Raw genomic sequence first — 25176 nt, forward strand, 5'->3', positions numbered from 1 at the left:
TGAGTATAAGTATCATATATTTCATCAGTATAATAATGTACATGATCAAAAGATATTGCATACTGCCCAACGATGTTCTGAGAAAAATTCTGGGAAACAAAGTCACATCAGATCATCATATTCTCATAAAGAACTAGACTTTATTACAAAGGCAGACATAGTAACATGCTTATAATCGCAGCAATAGGGAGTCGGAGGCAGGAAGACCCAGAGCTTGAGGCCAGTCTGGGCTACATAGTAAGACCACATCTCAAAAAATAAAGATAAAATAAAATAAATAAAATAAATAAACCAGCTGAGCATGGTTGCATTTGCTTGTAATCCCAAACACTGGGGAGGATGAAACAAGAGGTTAGTGAGTTCAAGGCCAACATGAGATTTTATAAGCAAGTTCCAAACCAGGCTCTGTGTGTGTGTGTGTGTGTGTGTGTGTGTGTGTGTGTGTGTGTGTGAGAGAGAGAGAGAGAGAGAGAGAGAGAGAGAGAGAGAGAGAGAGAGAGATGGGAATATCGTTCTGTATGCTGTGAATATGTGTTGCTCTGATTGGTTGATAAATAAAGCTGTTTGGCCAATGGTGAGGCAGAATAAGGTTAGGCAGGACATTCTAACTAAAGAGAGAGGAAGGAGAAAGACAGAACAGAGAAGACGTTGCCAGCCACCACCATGAGAAGCAAGATGTAAAAATACCAGTAAACCACAAGCCATGTGGCAAAATATAGATTTATAGAAATGGGTTAATTTAAGATATAAGAGCTAGCTAGCGAAAAGCCTGCCACGGCCATAGTTTCAAAATAATTATAAGCCTCTGTGTGTTTACTTGGGTCTGAACAGCTGAGGGACCATGGGGACACGGGAGCCGGGTGGGACCAGTAGAAAGACTTCAGCTCTGTGTGTGTGTGTGTGTGTGTGTGTTTATCCAGCAAAACTCTGCCTCAGAAAGACAGAACTGGAAAAACAAAATAGAAGCTTTTGGTTGATGGCCAGATATTAATGGTAAGATCTGATTTCTGAAGACACAACACTCATTGGTCACAGAACACAAATCAAGCTGGTAAAGACCAGGAAGGTTCCTCCCTGGTGCCTAGTTCTCATAACAGGTGCTATGCAGGCTATTAGAGGAAAATAAAAGTTATCAACAATATTCCCCATCTGTGAACAGCAATAAAGGGGCTGCCATAGATGTTATGGAAATAAACAATCACTTTCTGGTTGGACTTAAGGCCTGCTCCACAGAAGGAAACACATGCCTGGTATTGCACATCTGCTCAAGAACCCATGGCTGGGGAGCTCACACCCCAAGGGTGAACCTACTACTTTTTTAAAAAAATATTTTGCTAAACAGACATAATATCAAGCTGCCCTCTAAATTTTCTCTATCTGTAGAGTATTGCCAGTCTTAGTTTCTTTGTGCAGTGAATGGTGGTTAGCACAGAAACTCACAACTGGTCAGGGTACAGAGAATATGTGACTGTGGAATGCTCAGTCCCAAATGGGACATCTATATCACACCCCATCCCCAAGGCTCAGGGATCATCGAGGAAAAGAAGGCAGAAAGATTCTAAGAACCAGAGATCAGGGAAAACCCAGAGGAAACAGTGTCTTCTGCTGCCAGGACGACTACACTAAAGAACTCACAGCAGCTGTGGCTGCCGACACACGACCAAGCCAGTCAACACTCACACTGAGTGGGAAGGGCTTTAAAAGCCCTTCACAGACCCTTAATCGAGGAGCTATGAACAGCTGATGGCTTCTCGAAGAAGAGAGTCAGTTTTCTTTAAGGGTATGGTCCCCTTTAGGTGACCATGTTCCAGTGTGTGGTTCAACCCCCAGAAGTATATGGACAGCACAAACTAGAGTTAATGGATTATTGAACAAAAAAGAAAGAAAGAGAGAGAGAGAGACAGACAGACAGACAAAGTTGGAGCGATACAGAGGTAGGATGGACTGGCTCCCAAAAATTCATAACCTGAGTTCCTTATATTAGATGGCTTTGCACATAGACTTATGCACATCCACCATTATACTCTAAGTCCTTTCTGGTCCCATTAATAATACCTAACTCAATGTACACTCTCTATAAATAACTGTAATGCTTATTATATTTAAGAAAGTGTAAAGGTATGAGCTACCGCTGCCTTATATTTAAGGCAGCGGTAGCTCATACCTTTAATCCTAGCACTCGGGAGACAGAGCCTGGTGGATCTCTGTGAGTTCAAGGCCAGTCTGGTCTACACAGTAAGATCCAGGACAGGCATCAAAACTACACAGAAGAAACCTTGTCTTGGAAAAAAAAAAAAAAGAAAAGAAAGAAAGAAAGTGGTAACAAGAACAGTTTGTACATGTTCAATACAGATATATTTTTTTCTAAATACTTTTTATCATTAGTTGGTTTGATGTAAACGCAGAACCCACAGATCCAGGTCAAATGTATTCACAACCTCATCCATCCTATACAAGCCCCTCATCCTGCAGAATATCAAAAAGGAACTCCGCACACCATAACCAATCACTTACCATTTCACAGACCCCCAGCCCTGGCAACCAATAACTATGTCATATCTGCCTATTCTGGACATCTCGTATACATGGAATCAAATGTGACCTTTTAGGTGAAAGGTTAAGGAGGAACAGCAGAGGGTGTCAAACTCTTTGCTATCTACGTTGTTTCATAATACTCCAAATACCACTTTTCATGTTTATCACCTAATCTCAATGAGTTCTCAAAACAGAACAATAAAACCGATTTTCAAGCCTGGCCACCACCATGCCACCACAAAGCTTCTAGGTGATAAAAATATAAAATGTCCACCACTAGCGCCATACCCCAGATACACTTACTCTCTTACTCAGAATCCTGGAGTGTATCCAAAGGTCTACAAATACACACAGTAACTGTCTGGACCCTTTAATTCTCGCTCTTGCTACAAAAGCTGTAAGCAAACCACGGTACTACAAGTAGCAATCTCTTCCTCCTTCCTGACAGATCACAGGACAATAGCTCTCTACAACCAAAGACACTCTCTCCAGAGAAACTCCAAATATTCCTAAGACAGATGGAACTAGAAAATGCTTTAATAGCAACATATTATAGTAAGCTACCTTAAATTAATTCTAATAGAAGAGACTCACGTAAATGTGCTATGAGACATTTACGAGAATGTAAATGCAAAAACCTAATATGCTACTCTTAGCTATTTAAAGCCCTGCCATTAAAATTCTGGCCTCCCTCTCACAGTCACTAGACTAGCCTGCTGTGCCAGGTTATAATCACCAGTAATGATCATTTATTATCTAAAAATGAGGTAAGTGTTTTAAATATTGTACTTAAAATTTTTGAAAGATCCTGTTTGTTTTCTCAAAAAGCTGTAAAACTATTAGGATCAAAAAATATTCATTTTAAGCTCTCTGTAAAAAGATTTAAAAATCATACTGAAGTATAATTTGGCAGAATCAAAATTTGAAATAAACTACCATTTGAAAAAGAAACTTCAACTTTTAATTTTTTTATAGTAGTGGAGAATGAACGCAGGGCTTGCACATGATAAGGATGAACTCTGCCACAGAGCTACATCTCCAGTTCATAAGTTTCACTTTTTTGCTTGTGTTTTGAGACTGGATCTCATGTATCCTAGTCTGTCCAACTTGTCACGTAGCTGAGGATGGCCTTAAAGTCGTGATATTCCTCCCTCCACTTTCCAAGTGCTGGGATTCTAAGCATGTACCATCATGCCCAACATCTACAAGTTTCACTTGTTAAAGTAGTCTACATGTTTCATAGGTTCCAAGGTAGATGTACAATGATACTCATTACTGTCTCATTTGTACCAGCAAAAATGTAAATTTCCAACAAGAGATTGGTTTAAATAAATTGTTATTTCCAAACTCTAAATATGTTTATCTTTACCTGACAGGTAAAGACATTTACAATATACTATAAAATAGAAAAGCAAGTTATAAAAAAGTGCATATAATAAACTCATTAGTATACAAAGTGATAAACATACATATGTTCATATATACACAGGACTGATTCCAACCCTTGGGTCACAAGTGGCCAAGGCTAGCTAAGAATACAGCCTCATGCAAAATTGTAACTTACTTAAAACATTAATGAGAATTTTCTGTGATTTTCCGCATGTACGCAATGTTTACATGTGTATGGATGCATGATGTGTATGCACATACTTATGGAAGCCATAGGTTGATGTAAGTTATCTTCTTTGATTACTCTCTTCCTTACATACTGAGGCAGGATCTCTCACTTGAACCCAGAGCTCACTGCTTTGGTTAGTCAAGCTAAGCAGTCTATTTCAGGGATCATCTGCCTCTGTCTCCAGAGTTCTGGGATTATAGGCAGGTGGGCAATTACCTGGATGCTGAGAATCCAAACTCTGGTACTCATATTTGCATATCAAGCACTCTTATCTGCTAAGCCATTTTGTTAGTTCTTTCTGAAATTTTTGTGATTTGATTGTATAGTTCTCAAGTGTGAACTTTGGAGATGACATTGCGTAGCAATATCAAAAGTATAACAAAAAACCTGAGCCAGTGAAGGCACCTCATCAAGTAAAGGTGCTTTCCACCAAGCCCAACAATTTGAGTTCAATCCCAAGGATATGGTGGACAGAGAGAAATGACCCCAAACTGTCTCTAATGGCTACACATAAAATAAAAAAATAAATGTGTTGTTAGAAAAAAAGCATCTGGAGGCTGAGGCAGGAGAACTGAGAGTTCAAGAAGGAGCCTGTATTATTTTCATGTTTTTTAAAATTCTCACTATAAAACTAAAACATTAAATAAGGGCCATTCAACACTAATTTTCATGGTAATCAATGACCAATGACAGAGGTCTTAACACCGATTGTTAGTATTTCCATGAACAGTAGACTTAAAAAAGAGAAAAGAAAAGAAGCTTAACATTAAAGAAAGCATACATCTTTGTTCCATCTTCTGCGTGTAACTTAGTAAACTAGGTTTGTTCAAGCCATGTGCCTGATTATAGAAGCTTACCCTGCCTCTTCAGTGTCTCCTGGAGACTGGGAACTCCAGCACACTGGCGGAAGCAGCACCACCACAAGGGCAGAGCAACCTGAAAGAGGGTCTCCGGCAGGAACAGCCAGTATGGAATTAAAGGTGCAATCACAGTATTTACCACTGTTATCATTTCTCCCTTTTACAGAAGGGTCAGTAACTCAGTCATGAATCAGCTGGATTACAGGTTTCAATAATTCTTATCAGTTAATCAAGTTAATTGTAAGTTCTATCAAGATTCTCCCCATGACAGAACCTTGTCAAACAGATACTTAGGAGTAAACAGTAGTGTAATCAGAGCCCTAGACTCCTATCTCCTATCAACAATCTGCTACTCAGCTCAAGGGAGGGAAGCTCTAGGTTGTGGAGCTTCCCTTACCTCTAGGCCTCACTCATACCATGATCTTTTAGAATGCTAAAATATTCAATTGTAACTTTAGTTATCTCACATTTTATACCAAATCTCATCCTAAGTGAAATAAATCATGAGCATGGTGAAGTGTGATAAGGGCATGTCGTCCCAGCTACTTGGAGACCAAGTCAGAAGGAACACTTGAACCCAAGCTAGACAAGAGCAACTTGGGCAACTTAATAGTAAAACCTTGTTTATTAAAAATAATGAAATTTAAAACCACAAGTACCTGTTCACAACTTCTTATCCATAAATCCAAATTCCAAAATCTCATAAAATACAAAACGTTTGAAACTAATCTGGTGGCCTAACCAGGCCTGTACCAGAATAGAGATAGCAATATGTCGGATGAACTACAGAGTCCCAGTTCCTGAGACCTGCTTTACAATTACATAGGTCCTGGAGATGGCTCAGCAGCTATAAGCTCATACTGCTCCCTCAGAAGACCACAGTATAGCTCCCAGCACTCACCCCTGCAGCTCAAAAGCACCTGTAACTCCAGCTCCAGGAAAATCCAACCCCTTACTCTGGCCTACCTGGGCACCTGCACTCACATGCACACAGACACAAATACTTCACTTAAAAATAAATAATTAAAATAAGTAATATATTATATGCACATCATTTTCTAAATCTGAAAACCTGTGAGTTTTTGTGGATACAGATCTGTGTTACTGGCTAAGATTAAATATCTACATCATTAGTGGCAAATAAAGACATACAATCAGAGAGGTAGTTATATAAAGGCATTTTAATACAACACTTTCAAGGTAAGTAGGAGGCACATATTAATTACATAATTCTCCATCCTTTTGCATATGTGAAACATTTCATATTTTTTTAAATGTTAAGTGAAAATTTTCAGATAACCAATCAGTATTTTCTTCCCCAAAACAACGTAAGTATTTGGGAAGCAACAAATTTGAAAATGAGTATGTTAATGGTATTAAAAACAGCAACACCAGGAGATAGCACAGACCTGTAGTCCCAGCCACTAAGAAGACTTGAAGAAGAAAAATCACTTAAACCTTGAGTTTCAAAGTCAATGCGGCAAGATTTTTGTCCCCAAAACTCAAAACCACTGGGCATGATAACACACACCTGTAATCCCAACATTGGAAAGGCTGGGGCAAGGATTTAAAATTACAGATCAGCCTGGGCTATATTCCATAATCATGAAAGACAAATCCTCACCCATTGTGGTGGTGCCCACACACAAACAAAAGTAAATAATAAATAAACAAGTAAAGAAATGTAACTTTTTTTAAGAGGTGGAGAGACATTAAGAGAAATACCTGGAGGACGGGGCGGGGAGTAAAACCTTTTAAGCAAAAATACTTAAGAAATCCTTTAATAGAAATGATTTTTATTTATTTATTTTTTGACTTTTTGATTTTTTGAGACAGGGTTTCTCTATGTAACAGCCCTGGCTCTGTAAACCAGGCTGGTCTCAAACTCACAGAGATCCGCCTGCCTCTGCCTCCCAAGTGCTGGGATTAAAGTTGTGCCCCACCACTGCCAGCTAGAAATGAACTTTAATTTCCATCTAATTAACCACACAAGTTAAAATTAAGTACATTTTATCTCAATAGATATGAAAAGCATCTGTTTTCAGCATTTATTAATAATGAATAATTTTATCAGGATAAAAAGAAATTTTCTTAATCTAATAAAAGGTATGTGCTACAAAAGAGCCACCACAAATATCTGTAGAGAAATAGTTCCCAAGGTGTTTTGAAAGCTGTGGTTTGTGTATAAGAATCCCAAGGCAGCAGATGATAGGAGGCCTATAAAGGGCTGCCACCAGATCAGAGCATAAAGGCAGGCCTGCAATCCCAGGACACAGGAGGGTGAGTCGGGGCATCACCAACACAAGGCCAGCCTGAACTCAATGGAAAAACCTTGTTAGAGAAAAACAAACCAGACACAGCCAGTTATCCCTACAGCTTTCCTCTGGCCCTCTGGAAGTTATCATCAGACAGCTGTCACAGCCTTCTGCAGTGACATATAAAACCACCAAGTAGAGGAGGACACAATGGCGTATGCTATAATCCCAGCACTAAGGAGGTGGAGACAGTAGGATCAGGAATTAGAAGCCAGATTGGGCTATATGAGGTCCTGTCTCCAGGAAAAAGGAAAAAAAAAAAAATCTCCTTGAGCAACAATAGACTAGATCCTTACCAACAATGAGACATTTTCGTTTGTCATCCTTTGGTGAGTGGCACAAAGACCAGAGGACTAGCACTTTGGCTGCCATACATGATAAACTGCCTAAATCTAAAAGGGCTCATCTTGCCAGCTCTAGGTTTGACCATGCTTTATGTGTGTACTGTGCTTGGCATTAACAGAGATAAAGACGAACAGTTCTCTCTGAGATGGGAAAATGGTAAGAACATCTCTCATCACCTTTCTATACAACCAAATGCTAGAAATTCTAGCCAGAGAAGGGAATAAAGGGTACCAGAATTACAAAGACAAAATAGTTTTTACACGTTATACAATGTGGAAATCAAAGAGAGTTTACAAGTAAATTATTAGGCTAAGGCTGGTAAAACTTAGAAAAATGCAGCCAATACTGAAAATTCAATTTTGTCTCCATATAGCAACAGTAAACAGAAAATAAATTTTATTTCAAAATTCTCTTTACAACCAGACTCACACTTGTACTCACAGCACTAGAGAGGCTAAGGCATGATGACTACAGGCATGAAATCAAGATCATCACAAAATGAAATCAGCTTGGACTACAAAGCATGACCCCATCCAAGAATTAAATAATTAAGTCAGGCATAGTGCCACACTCCTTTAATTTTAGCACTCAGGAGGAGACAGGGGTAGATCTCTATGAGTTCCAAGCTAGTCAGGACTACACAGAGACCAACCAGGGGTGGGAGGCGGACAAGGAAGGTGTTTATTACTTATTAATGAATAAATAAAATTATTTAAATAAAAGCCAGGCACAGGGGTATATGCCTGTAGTCCCAGCTAGTTGGGGACAGGAGGCTGAGGTGGTAGGGTAACTTAGGCCTGGAAGTTAAGGCCAGCCTGAACATCATTGTGAGACCATGTCTCTTTAAAAAATAATAATAATACAAAAAATATATTTATAGCCAGGCGGTGGTGGCACACGCCTTTAATCCCAGCACTCGGGAGGCAGAGGCAGGAGGATCTCTGTGAGTTCCAAGGCCAGCCTGGGCTACAGAGTGAGTTCTAGGACAGGCTCCAAAGCTACACAGAGAAACCCTGTCTCGAAAAACATATATATATATATATATATATATATATATATATATATAACATAAATATAAAAAAAGATGTGTAAGAATACTGCAAAAGAACTACAAACCATTACGGATCCTGATGTAGTGGCTCACACTTGTAATCCTAGTATCCTGGGCAGCTGAGGTAAGAAGACTGCCATAAATTTGGGTCAGCCTAGGCTGCACAGCAAGACAATGTCTCAAAAAGCAAACAATCAACACAAACAAGTAAAGCACTTTGAGGATGGCTCTTCACTTGCCAGCAAGCCTGATAACCTGAGTTCATCCCTGGAACCCACATGGCAAAAGGAGATAACTAGTACCCCAAGTTGTCTTCTGACCTCCACAAGCTCTCATGGCTCGCTCTCTCTCTCTCTCTCTCTCTCTCTCTCTCTCTCTCTCTCTTTCTCTCTCTCTCCCTCTCTCCCTCATACTCACAAACAAATAAATGTAATTTTAAATTACCTAAGATATGAAAAACAACAATGGAATCACATTAACAATTCAAGACTCCACATCATGAAGAAGCAATTTTATCCAACTTGTAAGTCCAACTAAATTGTAATTTAAGACCTCACTTTCCTTTTATCATTTGAAGGAGTCCATGTGTGCATGTGTGTACGAGTACAGGCACAATCATTGTTTGGCCCACATGTTTCACAAGTCAGAGAAAAAACTCAGGTGTCTGCTCACCTCCCACCTTATCTAAGATTTACCCAGCAGTGCCAGCATCAACACACACCCCTTTTTTTTAAGATTTATTTGTTTACATATTTTATGTACATGAGTGCATACCAGAAGAGGGCATAGAATCCCATTATAGATGGTTGAGAGCCACCATGTGGTTGCTGGGAATTGAACTCAGGACCTCTGGAAAAGCAGCCAGAGCTCTTAACCACTGAGCCATCTCTCCAGTGCTACCCCTCCCCCGCTTTTTAAGGAGACACAGGTTCATGTAGCCCAAGCTAGCCTTGAACTCACTATACAGCTGAGAATAACCTGGAACTCTAATCTTCCAGCCTCTTCCATGAGTTCTGGGATTTCAGCCTAACACCATCACGTCCAATTAATAAGGTGCTGAGCATCTAACACAGGGCCTCAAGCATGCTAGGCAAGCACTCTACTACTAAGCTATATCCAAGGCCCTGTATGTTTATTTCACTATGCTACTGATTGAGCCCAGAGCATCAAGCATACTAGACAAGCGCTGAAACACTAAGCTGTCTATCCCCAGGGCCCTCAATACAGCTCTGTTTTGTTTTGTTTGAGACAGGGTTTCTCTGTGTAATTCTGGCTGTCCTGGAACTCACTCTGTAGAGCAGGTTGGCCTTGAACTCACAGAGATCCACCCACCTCTGCCTCTTGAGCGCTGCGATTAAAAGCATTTGCCCCCACCTCAATACAGTTCTTAATCTGACAAGATGATCCCAACTTTGAAATGAAAATCCAACAGGCCCATAGCCAAAAAAGAAATTTAATAGTTTTATTAAGTCAAAATTCAAATACCATTTTGTAGTATATGTTGATGAGTTTTAGTAACTTTGTACAGTTATACAACCATCACAATGTTTAAAACACTTCAACTAACACAAAAAAGCTTCTTATGCCAGGCATGGTGGCACTCACCCACAAACATAGCACTCAGAACACTCAGGCAAGAGGATATGTAGTTTGAGGCCAGTCTAGGCTCCAAAACAAGGAGAAAGATCCTATATTCATTTTCAGTTAATCCTCAGTCTTATCCCTTGATTTGACAACTGATTTGACTGACTCTCCTGTAAACTTCTCATAAATAAAATTATAAACCAGTTATTTCTTCATTTAGCATAACATTTTGAGACTATGTTAAACTTATTAATAGTTTGTTCGTTTTTATTGTTTATCACCTCACCTGCTCCCAAATTTTGCTGTTGTAATTAATGTTGCTGTGACTATCCACTCCCAAATCTGTGGACCTGTTTTCATTTCCTCTTTTGTAAACACCTAATTACAAAAGCAAAGGGCATATAATAAATATGTTTGACTTGTTTTCATAATATCTGCAACATTTAATAATGCTGCCAGCAATGTACAGGAATTCCAGCTCCCCCACATCTTCACCTGCACTACCCCATTCTTTTGATTTTAGCTATTCTCTGAGGGTGTGGGTGGTTATCTCATTGTGGTGTCTCCTACTAATGACTAATGGTGGTGAATATCTTTCCAGGTGCTTATTACCATGGCAGTGAAGGCTCTATTCATATCTTTTGTTCATATGTTCTTGTCTTGTTTGTCCTATTAGAAAGAGTTCCTTATATGTTCTAAATGCAAGGGGCTGGAGAGATGGCTCAGCAATTAGAATGCTCACTGTTCTATACGAGGGCCAGAGTGTAGACCACCACATCAAGAGGCACAAACACCTGCAACTCCAGCACCAAAAGATCAATGCTCCTTCTGGTCTCCAGAGTACTCACACATACACACATATAAATAAAATAAAATCTTTAAAAATAAGAATAATGTTCTAAATAAAAGACACAAGTCCTCTATCAACTATATGATTTGCAGGTATTTTTCTCCCATCTGTCATTTGTTTTTTATTTTGTTAGTGACAGCTTTTAAAGAGTAAAAATTTTAACTTTCTGTTTGTTTTTTGTTTGGGGGCAACAGGGTCTTTCTATATAGCTCTGGCTTGTCCTGGAACTCACTATGTAGACAAGACTGGCCTCAAACTCACAGAGATCTGCCTGTCTCTGTCTCCCTCCCCCATCCCCCAGTGCTGGGATTAAAGGCATGTTACCAATCCTGACCAAAAACTTTTAATTTTGATAAACATCAAATTGTGTTATTTCCTTATGTGAATTAAGCTCTTAACCTAATACCTAGCACCTGTAGTTCCACGACCTAGAGGCTGAAAAGGAAGATCACTTGGGCCTGGTAGTTTAGCATCAGCCTAGAAAACATACTAAGGACCCAAGAATCCCTCTCAAGGAAAAAACAAACTCCTGGAAGGAAAAAAAAAGCAGCAGCAGAGGGAGCAGAATGACAGAACAAAATGGAATGACACACATCTTTGAGTACAGTGACACTCAATACTTTGAATGCTGACCTAAAATACTAACTTAAAAAATTCTTTCCTCAGGGCTGGAGAGATGGCTTAGCGGTTAAGAGCACTGGCTGCTCTTCCAGAGGGCCCGGGTTCCATTCCCAGCACCTACATGGCAGCTCATAACTGTCTGTAACTCCAGTTCCAGAGGACCAGACACCTATGGCAAAACACCAATGCACACAAAATAAAGTTTAAAAAAAGAAATTCTTTCCTCACCCAGTAATTCAGAATTTCTCCTATGAGGTAAAATTTGAGGTTCTTTTCTTTGTCTTGCATATGCTGATATCCAACTGTTCTAGTACTTTCCCAATTGAACACTGTAGCACTTCTGTCAAAAACTAATCAGCTGGGCCTGGTGGCACACACCTTTGATCCCAGTGGCTCAGGAGGCAGAGGCAGGCCATCTACATAGAGAGTTCCAGGACAGTTAGAGCTACATAGAGATCCTATCTCAAAAACAAAAACAAAAACAAATTAACCAAAATGTAACCAGCATACAAGAGACATCTGTGCACCCATGTTTTTTGCTGTATTATTTATAATAGCAAAGATATAGAATGTTCATCATATAGATGCTTATCAACATATGAAAAGAAATGTATCATCATTAACCATCATAGAGAGGAATAAAATTATGCCATTTGCAGGAAAATGGATAGAACTATGTCCTAGTTTACTTCTTTGTTGCTGTGATAAACAATGACCAAAAGCAAGTTGGAAAGGAAAGGGTTGATTTGGCTTACACATCACAGTCCATCTCTGAGAAAAACCACAGCAGGAACTCAAGTAGGATCCTGGAGGCAAGAACTGAAGCGGAGAGCATGGAGGAGTGCTGCTTACTGGCTTACTCCTAATGACTTGCTCAGCGTGCTTTCTCATAGCACCCAGGACCACCTACCCAGGGGTGGCTCCACCCATAGTGGGCTGTGCTCTCCCACATCAATCATTAATCAAGAAAATGCTCCACAGGCCAATCTGATGGAAGCATTTTTTCAACTGTTCCTTCTTCCCAGATGACCCTAGCTTGCAACAAGTTGACAAAAAGTAACCAGCACAAACTGGATGACACTTTGTTATATAAAAAAAACAAACACAGAAAAAAACAAGTGTGATATGTTTTTCTTTCCTATGTAGAAACTGGAAGGGGAAAGGGATGACCCACGAGTAAAAAGGGGTTAACAGAGCTTGAGATAGAGGCGGTGCGGAGAAACTGAAAGGAGAGACAGCAGCAGGAGGAAAGGTATGATCAGTGTATCATATGTGAAAATGCCACAATAAAGCTCATTGATTTGTTTAATTAATACAAGTTAACAAAAAAGATGGCCTACTCAAGAAAAATAACTAACCATAAATGTGTGGGTGTATTTCTGGACTTTGTATTCTGTCCATTTCACCTGGATATGTATGTACGTATGTATAGATGTATAGATGTATATCTGTATACAATTCCACACTGTCCTGATTATCAACCATGACAGTCACTGACAGCTACTGAATGTAAAGTAAACAATCTTAAAAAGCAAGGTGAAGCACTTCTTACACAGATGTTAAAACTGACCATAAACCGATAGTCACTAAAAGAGGCTGGCAATGGGCAAAAAAGAAAAAGAAAGAAAAGTCCTATTTTGTGATGAAGCAGTAGGAAAGGAAGAGATCATCAATAAATGATGCTAAGAAAATCAGGCAGTCATGCTGGGGGATAACTTCAACACCTAACTAAAGCTATACAAAAATCCATTTTACACAGATCACAGGAAGGTGTAACAATAACACCCTCAGAAAACAATATAGAGAATGTGAGGACCACAGAGTGGGAAAGATTTCTTAAACAAAACATAAAAGTGGTTAACAATAGCAGCAAATATTGACTGGACTATAGCAAATTTGTTTTTCAATAAATGCCCAATGGGAGCCAAACTGGAAAGTTACTGAGTGAAAGGAAATATTACAACACAAATAACCAGAACTCGTGAACAAAATATATAAAGAACTCCTATAAATTAATTAGAAAAACACTCAAACAGAAAATTGAGCCAGACATTTGAATAAGCATTTCACTAAACAAAATGACCCAGTGACCAAGAGAGACAAAGATATTCTCAACCTCTCTGGACATGGAGATCACACTATAATCCCAGCACCGGGGAGGCTGATATATCAGGGTAACAAATTCTAGGTTGGGTTGAGCTATATAGGAAGACCCTGTCTCAAAATGAACAAACAAACCAGGATTATAACCCTAGCACTTAGGAGGTACAAAATAAGTTTAAGGTCATCCTGAACTATACAGTAAGTTGAAGCCACCCGGGCTACAAACATCCCTATAGTTTAAAATAAATAAATAAATAAAATAAAAAAACCATAATAGCCGGGCGGTGGTGGCGCGCGCCTTTAGACCCAGCACTCAGGAGGCAGAAGCAGATGGATCTCTGTGAATTCAAGGCCAGCCTGGTCTACAGACAGAGTTCTAGGAAAGGCTCCAAAAGCTACACAGAGAAACCCTGTCTTGAAAAACAAATAGATAGATAGATGGATAGATAGATAGATAGATAGATAGATAGAGTATAGTATATTTATACAACAGAGTACTAGTGAGTAATGAAAATGAAAAAACCTCAGCAACTCATACTACTATGTCAAGATTCCAGTATGAAAGGATAAATATGATTCCATATAGATGAAGTTGAAAAACAAAAACCTAAACCTAGAAAAGTCTATACATTGGACCCCTTAACATGTAGTTTCATTGTCTGTGGTTTCAGGTACAAAATGGTCGACCACAATATGATAATATTAAGTGGGAGACTGCAGAAATAACTAATAAGTTTTAAATTGTATGTTATTTGAACAGCATCAAAATATCTCATGCCATCTACTTCATCCTTCTCAGGAATCTAATGAATCTATGCTGTGTATGCTACCTACCCAGTAATCTCTTGATGGCTTTCTGGATTATCAGATCTACTTTCAAGGTGCTGAGTCCAAGTAACCTTTCTAGAGTAGCCTAACACTATGTCTCAATACCTGTGTCATTCACTTTATACATCTCATCTCATAGCCATTGTATCATTTCACATTAACACAGGAAGGATTGGATACAAAGCCAGGATGGTGGTGCAGGCCTGAAATCTCAATACTCAGGAGGCTGAGGCAGGAGGATGACAAGTTCCAGACCAGCCTGGAGTACCTAGAGACCTTTTCTCAAAAAGAAAGAAAGAAAGAAAGAAAGAAAGAAAGAAAGAAAGAAAGAAAGAAAGAAAGAAAGAAAGAAAGAAAGAAAGAAAGAAAGAAAGAAAGAAAGAAAGAAAGAAAGAAAGAAAGAAAGAAAAGTAAGAAAGAAAGAAGGAAAGAAAGAAAAGTAAGAAAGAAAGAAAAGAAAAGAAAAGGAAAGGAAAGGAAAGGAAAGAAAAGAAAAGAAAAGAAAAGAAAAGAAAAGAAAAGAAAAGAAAAGAAAAGAAAAGAAAAGCAAGCAAGCAGGGTGGGGGTGGGAGGTAGCTAGGTATGGTGGTGGTGCATGCCTTTGATTCCAGGACTCAGGAGGCAGAATCAGGTGGCTCTCTGAGTCCAAAGTCAGCCTGGTCTACAGATTGAGTTCCAGGAAAGCCAGGGCTACACAGAGAAATTCTGCCCTCCCCCCCCAAAAAAAAAACCAAAACCCTCATAGCTTTAATAGCTATGAGCACAGGCTAAGGAATCTTACTCAGCACTCATTCAACGCTTGCAACCCAGGAGGGAATGCATTAAATACCTCTTAAAAATATTCACACCATCACTGAACACTACTCCTCTTAGAAAATCAATAAGGAATAGTAAACTGGGAGGTGGAAAAGAGGGAGAAACCACACATATTTCTGGATTGATGTCCTAACTAAGAAACACTAGAGAAGAGCAGAAATCATTCATTCAGATCGGAATGCACTGAGGTTAAGAAGCCTCCAACTGGAAACACTGAGCAACAAGTATCCCTCGCACTCAGGACAGAGGGATACACTGAAGATGAAAATACATTCTCACAGCATAAAATGAAACACAAAGGGATGAAATGGCCTGGAAAAACACTAAATGAGTGGGCAGAAAAGGATTCAAAAGGTGACTGAAAGCAGAGCTAAGAGACTGAGCGATAAACACAGGAGCACCCTCAGAAAATCCTCAAGGCAGAGAGTTTCACAAAAGGAGGAAGCTAGGTATCATGGCACCTGCCTGTAATCCCAGCACTTGGAAAGCTGAGGCAGGATGACTGCTGTGAATTTGAGGCCAGCCTGGGCTATGTAGTGAGTTCAAAACCATCCTGGAAGATACAGCAAAACCTTGTCTTGAAATTTTTTTTAAAAAAAGGGGGGGCAGCACTGTGAGGTCTGCTGTGGTAGGCAGTTTCCAACATGGATAATTTCTGCTTTCATAGCATTATGAAATCCCATCTTGAGTGTGTTGGATCTAGACACAATATACAAAATACAGCAAAAGGGATAGCACATCATTTGCAAAATTAGGTTACAAAACACTGTGGCTAGTATCTCCCCTTCTTTTCAGAGCTCGAGATGCAAGGTGCCATTGTTAAGTGCACCTGTAATTGTACACAGAGACACAAATGGCAAGGGACTGGTTTATTTATCCAGCAAACAGCCAACAAAAACCTGCGGCCTACCACCAACCATGTGTGCAATCCTGGAAGCAGAACCCCCTTGAGTGAAGCCCGAGCTCACAGCAGCCTCAATCCACACCTCTACAGCCTCACCATGAATCAGAGGCACTAGACACAACCAGACTTCTGACACAGAAACTACCAAAGAAGAAATGCTTCCTATTTTAAATTTGGAGGTTATTTATTATGCAGCAATAGACCACAGGTACAGCTGCTAAAGGATTAAATACAAGGACAGGAAAAAAGTCACTGGCTATGTTCATGTGCTATTTTCAGTTTCAATGAAATCATGAAGACACAAAGGAAAAATCACAGGTGAAAAAATGGAACAGTACAGTAAATGTGGACAACTCTTCCCAAGCAGTCTCGCTGGAAAGCTGGGATGCTGGTTCCAGCAAAGTGTAGGGAAGAGAAAGGATCAGGTCATAGAGAGTTTGAGGCCAGACAGACTGGGTTACATGAAACCCTGCCTCAAAAATTAATTCATTAATTTACTTAATTAATGAATTAATTAATTAGAAATCAAACAACAACAAAGTTTGGCTGCAAAGCTGAGAGCAACTTAGAACAATAAAATATGGAGTGGTGGAGTTTCTCAAGAAGAGACTTTTTAAGTTAAGAAATGGTAAGCCAACTGAGAAAATACACTTTCTGTAGAAGTCTGCTAAAGTTCTAAATTTCTTCGAAATGTTCTCACTACCTCTCTGCCTTAACTGAAAACTAGCTTTCCAATCAGGACACTTCTCATCACTTGGCCTTTTTCAGTTTCTCGTGCCACACCCAATACTAGGAAATGGCCTTTATTAGGCCATTATTCCTAAATCCTCATGAAAACCCTTATTCTGATTCCTGCACTATTCAGTCAACAGTCTTCTACCTCTCCCTCCTCAGTGACTGCTAACAAGCACAAGGATGTATGGGCACCAAATTCACAGTGCTCACTATGCTCTAACCCCATCACTCCTGCTCCTATCCTGCTCATTTCAATACACACATGAATGAGTCCTTTAACATCAGTTCTTCAAACTCTCCATCCTCAGTAAGCAACTCTATTTTCTGTCTCCAGCCATTCAATCACTTGTGAATTCATTTACTTGTACTATTATCCATTCATTCATCAAATATAGTAACTACCTATTATTTGCTCAGCAGAGAACACATGACAGATAGTCACTGTCCTAACGAAATACAGGACTTTTTTTTCATATTTTCCACAAAGACAGCATGAGAAGATATAGCTGAAATCCAGTACATGACAACCACATTTCTTTTATTTATCAGTCAAGTAACCATATCATTCTATGAAACTGTTATTGTCTGGTGTGATTCAGTAAATCTCTGTAGAACCCTGGTAATCACTATTTCCCCTCAATAAGGGTTCAAAAACTATCTATTAGATAGTCTATTCTAACATAAAGCCAGAGTTCCTCATTATTAGGTCGTCTATTCTAAAATAAAGCCAGAGTTCATCATTAGACCAAAAAAATGAAATATTTTAATGCAATTTTAGAATGACTAAATAGCATTTAATTGCACAGAATTTTACTGGCAGGAAAAACAAAAACTAGACATGGTAATGCATGCCTGAAATCCGAGCACTCTGGAGGTAGAAGCAGAAGGACTGCACAGAGTGAGGCCTTGACTCAAAAAAAACCAGAGGAGGACTGGAAACTATTCAATAGTTAAGAAGAGCATGCTACTCTTGCAGAGGACCTGGGTTCAATTCCAGCACCCACATGGTAGCTCACAACCAGCTGTAACTCCAGTTCCATGAGATCCAACGCCCTCTTCTGGATTCCTCAGGCACTAGGCACACCCGTGGCATACAGACATAAAAGTAGGCAAAACGCCCATACACATATAATGAAATAATGTGTGGTTTTTGGTTTTTGGTTCAAGACAGGGTTTCTCTATGTAGTCCTGGCTCTCCTGGAACTCACTCTGTAGACCAGGCTGGCCTCAAACTCACAGAGATCCATCTGCCTCTGCCTCTGCCTCTGCCTCTGCCTCTGCCTCTGCCTCTGCCTCCAGAGTTCTAGGATTAAAGGCATGAACCACCACCACCCAGCTTTTTTTCTAATTTTTAACAAACAAAAAGCGGGGAGGGGTAGTGATTGTCTCTAGGAAAAATTAAGATGGGACAGAAGAAATCTTTCCCTGAATTCTTGATATGATACATATACTACCTATTTCAGCAAATAATGCATGTATATAAGAATAAAAACAATAAAATCACAGACATCTTCTTTGAGTTATTTTTAACTTTCTAATCAATCCAGGCAAGTAAAAGAACTGAATGATGCTTGTATCTGTCTCCTCTACCTCAAACCAAGACAGTGAGTCACCTGTGTTGCTAGACAATACAGTCAAGCAGAGTTCTCTTACCCAACATTCTGACACATCTAACAACAGCAGAGTCGATCCTTCCTTTGCTGCTCTAGAACATCTCACTCCCCGCTTTCCTTCTTATTCAGTGACCTTACTCTGCCAGTTCCTCTTCATTTCTCCAGGTATCTTGCAGTTTCTTTTAAGGTAAGGACCATAACGGTATTTGTCAGCTTGCTATCACATCCCCAAAAGAGCACCGAGAACCACACTAACTTCAAGACAGGATGAACAAATGATGAATCAATCCCCACAGCTCAGAGGTTTGGATCTCTTCTCTACCTAAATTCACTCCCTGATGATCTCAACACTCCACGATTTTAAATACCAGATGGAAATTGCTTACTTTGTCCGAACATCTCCCCCAAACTTTCAGAATTCCCCCAACTGCTTCAACTGCTATCTCCATCTCAGTTATGGCAACTTAGTTGTTCTAGCTGTTCAAGCAAAAACCTCACTTGTTCTTTATGATTCTATTTTGCTCACATCCCATATTCAATTGCTACCACTTATCTACCCTCATTATATACCAAAAATCCAACCACTTCTCATCATTTCATTTTCCTATCACCTTGGTCAGTACCATTCCCATCTGAAACATACCATAATCTCCTGCCTAGTATCGTTATTTCTATCTCCCACCCTGCCCTAACTTCCCACAAAGTAGTAACAGCCGTTCTTCTAAAGCACAAGTCAGAGTACATGATTTCAGAGTATAGTGCTAAAAACTCCACACTGGCACCCTTACCTTACTAAAACTCAACAGCTTATAGACCATTGGAAATGCCCATCCATATACTTATCCTTCTCTTTCATTTCTGTTTGTGATTTGAAATGTCCCCCTAGGAGTCCATGTTTGAACAACTGGTCCCCAGTGGTGACACCGTTTGGGAAGGTTGTAGAACCTTTAGGAGGTGGAGCACTGAAAAGAGAAAGAGGGTCAAGGTAGAGGACCTTGAAGCTTTTTATATAAGCCCAGACCCACTTCCCGTTCACTCTGCTTCGTGAGCACACACACAGTGTGATGAAGCAGCCCTTTGCTCCTTCCTGCCACCACGTCTTCCCCACCATAATCAACTGTATCCCTCCGGAACTACGGTTCAAATCCTTTCTCCCCAAAGCTGTTTCTGTCAGGAATTTTTTTTTAGGGTTCACAGACTTTATTGTTTCAAATGGTGTCATCCGCAGACACAAAAGCCATCCTTCCAAAAAGCTTGTCAGGACGTTTAAAACAGCAATAGGAAAAGGAACTAAGGTAATGCTTATTAACATCCAATATGTGCAATTTATTCATACTCATTTTATCCCATATATCTCCTTAGTAAGCACAAATGTTCCATGAGATTTCAGATTTTTGTCTGCCTTGTTCACTATCAGAGTCCCAGCACCTAAAATACTTGGCACATAATATATGCTCAACATGTACTTTTTTATGTAATTACATTATTGATTTTGTGTTTGTGTGTGCACAGGTGCATGTGGAAACCAGACAACAACCTGTAGGAGTCAGTTCCTTCCTTCCACCATGTAAGTCCTGAGGACTCAAAGTGTTCAGCTTGGCTTAGCTTTAGCTACTGAAATATCTCCCAGCCTTCAACATGTATATTTTAACTGAATGCAAAAATAATGCTCAAAGAATACAGTTCAAAAGGTATTAACAAACAAGCTAATTATGTGCAACACTGTTTTAACTACATTAATTCATTTAGCCGTCCTAAGAGGTTAAATACTATTATTCTAATTTTTCAGAAGAATTTATCTTTTTCTTTCTACTGAAATTATGGTTAAGGCCAGATATGGTGGCATATGCTTTAACCCCAGCACTCTAACCCCAGCACTCAGGAGGCAAAGGCAGGTGGATCTGCCCCTCAAAGCCAGCCTAATCTACAGAGCAAGTTCCAGAAAAGCCAGAACCATGCAGAGAAACCCTGTCTTGAAAAAAAGAAAGAACTAAACTTAAGCAATATCCCCTACACTATACAATGGCAAGGCTAGGATTAAACACTCTAATTCCAGGATTGACACTCCAAAACATGGAAAACCTCAATCACCATACGGTTCAATTATATTCCACATAATCATGGCCCATCGCTCTCAAAATAACTGATGTACTACTTATTTGATTACGCATAGCACTTTGTTCTCTGCTCTTTCTCCATCAGTGGTTCTGATACCTTATATATAAAAGGCATTTAACAGCTCTCATACTCCTTCCTACAAAGGGCATAAACAACATAAAAACCAACTGTTTCTGTAAAAACCTTCACTTTTAAATTTCTAGTCTGAACCTGGATTATAAGACTGACATAATTCCCTCTGACTTTAGTAATGAAGAAAAACAAACATCAATGGACTCAACACTAACATCACACGGAATGACAAGCAGACAACCTTTAAAAAACTACACTGTGGCTCAATCAGGTCTGGAACTCACTATGTAGCCCAGGCTGGCTTCAAACTCAAGGCAATCCTGGAGTCTCAGCCTCCTAAGCACTGGAATTACAGGTGTGAGCCACCACATTCAGCTAGCAAAAAATATTTAAGATTTATTTTATTCTCAGGTATGTGTATGGGGAGTGTGAATGATGTGAATGTGAGTGCAGGTGGCCAAGGAGGCCAGAAGAGGAAGTCAGATCCCTAAAGCTAGAGCTAAAGGTAATTTGAGTAGTCTGACATGGGTGCTGGGAACCAATCTCAGGTCCCCTAGAAGAGCAGTAAGCTCTCTTAACTGCTGAGCCATCTCTCCAGTACCCAAGTAATACATCCTGATTAATTAAATAAAATGCAAGATTGTTTTCAGACAAAAATTCTAAACTGGTTTCTAACTAGGTTATTTCTACCTCTGACACCTCACCAAATTACACAATTTCATTTCTAAAAGAATCACAATTCATTACTATGTAAACATTAATATGTGCACCCAAGTTTCACCGAGTATCTTTTGGATTTTGTTTTCTTCAGTGCTGGGGGTCAAACCTAGAGCTTTCCTGCATGTTAGGCAGGTATACTACCAACATATCCATCCCAGTAGCCAGGATCTAACTGAATCTTCAAAACTGAAAACTAGCCTGGAGTGGTGGTGAATGCCTATAATCCCAGGGCTCAGGAGGCATAGGCAGTCAGATTTCTGTAAATTAAAGGCCAGTCTAGTCTTCATAGTGAGACCCTGTCTCAATATCAAAGAGGGGGTAAAAATGTGAGGTTGAAAGTGTGGAGTTTGTCCTAGCTAATTTAAAATCACAACAACTCATTGTACCAACCAACTATTCAGTGTCTACATATAGATCATTTAATCCCTAATTTTATGACTATAAATTCAACTATACACTTTATCAATTAACTATCATAGCCTCTATTTCCTACCAGTCTCTACAAGCAGAAGTTTTTCCCGTAAATAAGAGTCTGCTCAGGAAGTAAACATGAAAACAGGCAGTGATCTCCAACTACTGAAACTAATCAATGTATTTCTCTCTTGGGTTACAGAAAAGCACTCCCTTGGCCATTTCCCCAAATAAATTAGGTAAGCATTAGGAAAGTTAAATTTCATTTTATGGCAGTTTCCTCCTATTCCATGAGTGAACCATTGAGAGTCATGCTTCTCATTATATCATAATATGTATCCATCAAAGGACCTGTTTTCTGAACAAGAAATAACTTAAGTCATAAGTGATAAGGGCTGTGACTACTATAATCTAATAGGAAGCAAGAATGCAGAAAACACTCAGGTTTATTGTGCTAAACTGTGAAATGCTGATGTGAAGAACACTGAATACCGCTCACTCTCAGTAACATTTCCCAACAAAGTAAGACACATTCTCCCACAAGGTACCAGAAGCACAGTTTAAAAGCACTTGACACTGACAATATTCCTTGGAAATGGAGGGGCCTACGTAATGAAAAAACTCTACTTCATTTTGAAAGTATTTAATAAACACTACGATAAAGCCAGGTATGGTCGTGTATGCCTTTAATCCCAAGCACTTGAGTTTGAGGCCAGCCTGGTCTACAGAGTTCCTGGAACAGCCTACACTAAGAAACCCTGTCGGAGTGGGGGGAGAAAAAAACTGCAATAAGTACACATGAAAATGAAAAATAAAAGCAATCTACAAGAAAGCCAGGCATGGTAGGTCATGTCTGCTGCAGTCTCAGCTCTTGGAAGGCTAAGACAGAAGAATCCACAGTAAGTTGGAGGCTAGCCTGGAATCGAGTGAGCCCTTGCCTTAAAAAAATCTAGAAAACAGGAACAGCCAGATAACTAAGCACGTGAAAGTGCTCATGGCACAAGCGGGTCAACTGAAGTTTGATCCTAGCTATCCACAGTGGGAGAACCGAGTCCCAAAGGCTGTCCTTTGACCTCAAAGCGGGTGCGCACACGCACATGCGCACACACTTTTCTTAAGTCCATTTTTTTAAATCCAAAATTAAAGCATCTCCAATGAATACAATGAAAACAAAATGGATCAAGGTCTATCGAAAAACAAGGTGTAAAAGACAGCCGCACTTTAAAACATGTATAATTTTCACACAATTAGCTCCAACAGAACGGTTCAGTTTGTTTTAGCCACTCAAAGCCATCAACCACAACCACCTGCAACTATTACTCTGAAATGTGCCTGGCAAAGAAACTACCTGAGTCCTGGGCCTTTTCTTAAGAAATCAGCTTAAAAATTAAAAGTGGTACAAAGACATCAAGCACAAGGGGGGTAGGGGGGCCGCAGGAAAAATTAAAAAACTGAAGACAGCACTTTTAAGAGTCTAAGAAAAATGAAACATATTCCCTCATGGTGGCTACAGAATGAAGTTGTCTAAACACCAACATCTTCCTTCTTGTGTGTAAAACCTGATTCACTCACACTCACAATTTACCTACCCCAAGTCAACGCAAAGGGACTCTTCCCTCCGCGAATTCCACTCATCATCCGGTCAAAAAAAAAAGAAGAATCAAAACCCTAAAGTGGCAATGTGAGATCTGCTTCAGTAGCCCCTCCAGCTACCTCGAGGGCAACATCCACGCTTCATTTTCCTTTTTGAAATACAACCTTTCTTCTTCTATCTCACCAGGTCCAGAATAATATAAAAAGATCATCTTAAACATTTTACATCAGAGCTACCTTGGCCGCACCCCAAACTCCAAGGCTCCCTCCAATATCCCCGTCTCCCCACATCATGCCTCCCACCTCCAGTCTCGGAGCGCCAGAAGCCCCCACCTCCCACAGCGGAGGTCCCCGCCGCCAGCGCCTTCGCTCCCGCCCAATCCCGGAGCTCCGCAGGGCGCGGCCGCCGGTGGGCTCGGGTGCGCTGGGGCGGGGTCCCCCCCTCCCGACCTCCCCATCCTTCCCGCTCACCCCCACCCGCCCCCAGCCCCCGGCCCGATCAGGAGGGGGAGGGGTCCCGAAACCTCACCTACAGCTCCGCCCCTCCCCAGGGGCGCTCTGCCCTGCCCAGCCAGGGCCGGGAACGCCGAGCCGGGTAGGAAACGGCAAATGCCTCGGCGCCTGCGACCGCCGGACAGCTCGAGGTTCCGCCTGACGCGCGGGCGGCTGCCGACGCGGCCGCCTCACTCTCCCCAGCGCCGCCGCTGCCGCTGCCGTTGCTGCTGCTGCCTCCGGGACACCCTGCCGCCGCCACTATCACAGCCGCCGCCGCCGCCACAGCCACAGCCACAGCTACAGCACGACCGGCGCCCGCGACGTCACCACACCCCGCCCTCCGCGCACACCTAGCCCCGCCCCCGGGCGCCCGCCGCGCGCCCGCGCCCCGCCTCCCGCTCTCGCGGGCCGCCGGGCTTTCCCTCGTCCCTCTGGGAAGCGCCTGGCGACGCGGCTCAGTGGGGGGGGGGGGGGGGGGGAACGGGACGGCGCAGCAGGATCGCGAAGCGCGGCGCTTCGAGGCCACGAAGGTAACTGGGCGCCCAGGCCGAGTTGTGCCACACGCAGAGCCGCCCCTCACATACACACACCCACGGCCGAGAGCGTCCACGGGAGAGCCAGGGCCGCGATAGCGAGCCGGGAAGGTGCGGGCGAGGAGGGGCGGCGTTTGTCTCCTCCTGCTTGCCGTAGGACGTGGACTGCTGGAAGCCCCAGGAGTGGAGTGGCCTTTCCCAAACCTGGAGTCGCCCCGCCCCCTCCTTGGCAGGCCCGTTACCCGAACCCTGGGATCGCCGCCACCTTAGGAAATAACTCTGGGCTTGTCACTGAGAGCCACGGCTGCCTGGGCACCCTTTGTCCAAGAGAAGTTAGCTTGCCCCTCACACTTGGCTTTTGCGAAATGTGGCTGCGGCAGGCAATACTCTTGAGTCATCTGGGCTGTCCAAGCGGTCATCGTAAAGGACCCTCGCCTCAGTAGGTGGCTTTTCTGC

The 25176-nt window shown here is 41.2% G+C and overlaps 1 protein-coding gene and 1 long non-coding RNA gene across 9 annotated transcripts in view; one reads left to right on the top strand and one right to left on the bottom strand.

Annotated features, from left to right (window-relative positions):
- The window catches only part of Erc1 (ELKS/RAB6-interacting/CAST family member 1), a 337373-nt gene extending 312884 nt beyond the window's left edge, over window positions 1-24489 (bottom strand). For 4 of the 8 annotated variants that reach the window (XM_059258486.1, XM_059258485.1, XM_059258489.1 and 1 more), the window contains exon 1: window positions 24222-24487. The gene's annotated coding sequence lies outside the window, so the exon portion shown is untranslated. Of the gene's footprint in view, window positions 1-24221 lie in introns of all 8 variants that reach the window. The other 4 variants (XM_059258483.1, XM_059258482.1, XM_059258490.1 and 1 more) reach the window with 4 other exon arrangements.
- Window positions 18823-20483, top strand: LOC131907350 (uncharacterized). The gene is made up of 2 exons (XR_009378376.1): window positions 18823-18965; window positions 20291-20483. It is a non-coding gene; the product is annotated as an uncharacterized LOC131907350 (long non-coding RNA).
- Window positions 24490-25176: the final 687 nt, after the last annotated feature.

This window comes from Peromyscus eremicus, chromosome 3, assembly GCF_949786415.1.
Source record: "Peromyscus eremicus chromosome 3, PerEre_H2_v1, whole genome shotgun sequence".
Lineage (NCBI taxonomy): Eukaryota > Metazoa > Chordata > Mammalia > Rodentia > Cricetidae > Peromyscus > Peromyscus eremicus.